The sequence below is a fragment of the Mastomys coucha genome, unplaced genomic scaffold (genome assembly GCF_008632895.1).
Source record: "Mastomys coucha isolate ucsf_1 unplaced genomic scaffold, UCSF_Mcou_1 pScaffold17, whole genome shotgun sequence".
Classification (NCBI taxonomy): Eukaryota; Metazoa; Chordata; class Mammalia; order Rodentia; family Muridae; genus Mastomys; species Mastomys coucha.
This window is the reverse complement of record NW_022196899.1, coordinates 13,131,649-13,135,658: the sequence shown is the minus strand read 5'-3', so window position 1 is coordinate 13,135,658 and position 4,010 is coordinate 13,131,649.

Below are 4,010 nucleotides of genomic sequence, written 5' to 3'. Positions count from 1 at the left end.
CAATAGCAATTTCTCTATAATGGTGGGTGACTCGCTTGCAATGAATTTCAGAGGGTCATAGTATGTCTACAATCCCATTTCCTTCATGTGGATTCAGCCCAGCAAGTCTAGACACACACATAATATTTCATAGGCACAATTAGGCTCAGCATTGGAAGAGTTGAATGTTTTCATCAGAAATCAACTTCTTACTCCCGAATTGCAAATGACTGCAACAGTCGCCTGCCTGTGGAAGGCTTAGAATAAACTCATTTGTTAGGCCCACTGTGAAGTTTTGGGTTAGGGTGGCATTTATAGCCAGCACCATCCTTGTATTTTTGTAAACTTACCAGACAGTGATATAGCTCATGGAATAGAAGATGAGCAAATATATAAATGGAAAAGCAACAAACATAGAAATCTGAACATTATGAAGAAGATAGGACTACTGATAATATTTTATATTCTTGTGCATATTTCAAGGGGGCTGGGAATTAATTCAAAGCAGTATGATTTGTATTTTTGTATTTGCTTTTTTTTCCCCCTGTAACTGTGACTGTTCCTCTCAATTGGATTGAAGATGATATCACTGATATATAAAGTTAAATCTGACATCTCAACATTTTAGTCAGTCAAATGAGAAGTTTTTGAAAATTTCAACATTATATTTTTTTTTTATCCTTTGGAAGTGAAAACATTTTTCTTTCTTATTTCTTGGGTGCTAATTTAAATTTTCTAAGACAAAGCCTGCGTATTCATTAAATTGCTTAATAAACAAATAGTTAAGTGATCAAAACCTGGCATTTTGGAAGGAAGAGGCCACAGGCAATATTTTGGCTTTTCTGACCCTGGGTTGCCGTGATCCTTACGTACGTGAACCCTAGCTCACCTAAGACCGAAGTGTTTTCTCTCAAAATTATTGCCGTACAGGAATTCTTTCTCCTTTGGGGTTTCTTATTTTTGAAGCTTTCTTACTAAATTCATTACCAGATAAGACAAATATTTGTCTAAATGTCCATGTAACAAATGTTTTAGAAAGGTACTGGTTGCCCTGATTTCATGGTGAATAATGGTTTTGGTGATGTGGAAAGCCGTACAAGTGTTTCCTCCGCAGCCTTGCCATAGAAACCAGAATGTAGCTGCTGGTTTATGGGGTGGGGAATATCCATTAGTCTCTGTTGGCTTGAGCCTACATAAATGATTCCTTAGGGCAGTGAGATGGAAAACTAGAAATCTAACTAGCTGTGTGCCAGACAAGGACTAGACTTTCTTGCATAATTAACGTTCGAAGTGGGAGCATTGCTCTCGATGGCCTCTCTGCCTCGGTGGCTCGCACAATGGTGAATGATGGCCGTTTGTTTATCAGGGAGTCGGAGAGTGGCCTTTGTCTTATTTATACACCTCATTGCTTCTCCATCTCTTTTCTCAAATCTCATTTAAAAGGTATTTAGATATTTTCCCCCTGCCCATCTTTCTTAATTTTACACTGCCTCTATTGATGGCTGTGTGAGTCTACAGTCTCGACAGTATGCTTCCCAAGGTTTTGCCAATCTTCTTTCACTCAAACTTTGCTATAAAATGCCTACAAGTTTCGTTTGTGAGACTTGGCCTACTTCGTGAGAATATAGTTTTCTAGATTAGTCTGGGACAGAAGACACTTTGTAGAATATAATAAATTGGTGACTTACAAAATTATCTTAAAATTAACTCCTAATATTCTTATAAACTAATATTCTTTTAAAAGAATTTTTTTATATTTTATATATGGGTGTTTTGCCGGCCTGTGTCTGTACTTGTGCATGTAATATACTCGGAGGTCAATGATGTGGTAGAATCCTTTGGAAATGGAGTTACAGATGTTTCTTAACCACCATATGGGGGCTGGGAACTGAACCAGGGTCCTCTATAAGAGTAACAGGTTCTCTTAAATTCTGAATCATCTCTTCAGAATGCTAAGCCCCATTCCTAGTTTAGTGGATAAAAGGACTACTTAAGAAATATTTATACATTTAAATGTGAATATGTTCTGAAACAAAATTATCCTTTTTGGTATGAAACTTTTTTGTATGTTTGTTTGAGACATGGTCTTATTGTGTAGTCTCGATTGGCCTGCAATCTATGTTGGCCTCAAATACACAGAAATCCTCCTGGTTCTTGCCCCCTGAGCTCTGGGATTAAAGGTATATGCCACTATGGTAGCTAACCTTGTTTTACTCTAAAGAGATGTTGGTTGTAATAATATCCTTAGGGTGTTTGGTGGGCTGGTAGCAACCGAACAGTATAGAAGGTGATTAGAATGTTCTAACCAGGGTCTCCTGTTGTTAAATTGTAGCAACATCTATCAACATATGAGTTTCTCATTTCTTTAGACTGTTTTTTTACTTGTAGAACAAAAGATAGAAGTTCAGGAAAGGGATGCTAGCAGGCATCTTTGGTCACAACTTACTCTCCTCTCTCTCCCAAGGGCATTAAAAGGTTGGGGAGATGGAGTTCAAATACGCTTAATCAAATGTGTGAGTTTTATTGTATTTACTTATTTATTTATACAATACTGGGGATTAAACCTGGGACCTCACACATGCCAGGCAATTACACTACCACTGAGCTGTGTATATCCAGCCTTGAATTTTGCTGGATTTAGACAGAAGTTAATTATTCTTGGTTAGTTAAGAATATATATTAGACAGCTCTGTATTAACCAATAACAAACATCTGAATCAGCTTCTAAAGAAGAAAGATCCATGACTCATGGCTTTGGAGGGTCCAGTCCATTGTAGTTTGGCTTTGTTGCTTTGGGTCCTGTATTGAGACAAAACATGGCAAGGATTGAGTAGTCAAAGTTCTCACCTCAACATGGCCAGGGAGAGGGAGTGGGAGGTGAAGGCAGGAAGGAGGAAAGGAGAGAGGGAGGAGATGGGGGTAGGGCTGAAGGTGGAGGGGGAAAGGGAGAGGGAGAAAGGGAGGGAGGGAGGGAAAGAGAAAGAGAGGGCAGAGAGAGAGAAAGAAAGAGAGAGAGAGAGAGAGAGAGAGAGAGAGAGAGAGAAAGAGAGAGAGAGAGAGAAAATGAATATATACAAGAAAATACTGGAATCCTAACATTCCATCTAAGGACATGCTCTCACATCTCAATAGTACCACAGGTTATGCACCAAACCTTGTAACAATGGGCCTTTAGGAACATTTGAGATCCAGATTTTAAAGGTTTCTTTTCTGTAGTACCTGACTTTAGTCACAAAATCGAATAGAGACAAGAGTCACTGGCAGGATCTAGACCCATTTTGGGAGAAGCTACTCTAACTAGAATTAGATCTTGTCAAGCAGGAACTGCTCTTTTAAAAGAACCTTCTATTTGCTGAGTAAGTCTTGGGTTACCACTGGTGGCTAGCTAGACCTCTCAGGTAGCTTATAGTTTGGACAAAAGAAGTGGGGTGCACTTCTCTTTCTCCTGTGAGTGCTCTGAGCGTGTCTGTTTTCTGGGCTACCTTCAAAGTTTGTGAATGCCAACATGTTTGTCTGTATTATTCTTGGCAATGCTGGCCCTGGAGAGAGTATTTCTTGGATGGATGCTACACTGCAGGAAATGAAGGTTTCCGGCCAATGTGGTGCTGTTCCAAGGAGCTGTGCCTTCCAGAGCGAGGCTCTCTCTAACGTGCACCATGCCATTGCTCAGATAAACATCCATTAGCATCTTAAGGAGATCAGTTAGGATCAAGTGCTCGGAAGGAGAGCTTGAAGACACATGAGAGACTGCAAGCTTTTTCTTTTCTATGTACTACTTGCTCAAACATTTCAGAAGTCTGGTTCCGGGAGTTTGTGTATCTTTTCCCTAGAGAAGGAGGGCACACCATTAGCCCACACTTGCCTTACATTCTTGTCTTTCACATGTAGGTTGTTTTAGTTCTATCTGAGCTGAATTGAGCCCTTCTGTGTGGTGGGATTTGGGGGAAGGCATTTTGGAGAGGGCAGTGATCTCCAATTATTATATTCCTGTCGAGGAATGTAACACCTGGTCCACTGAAACCAAAGCGATT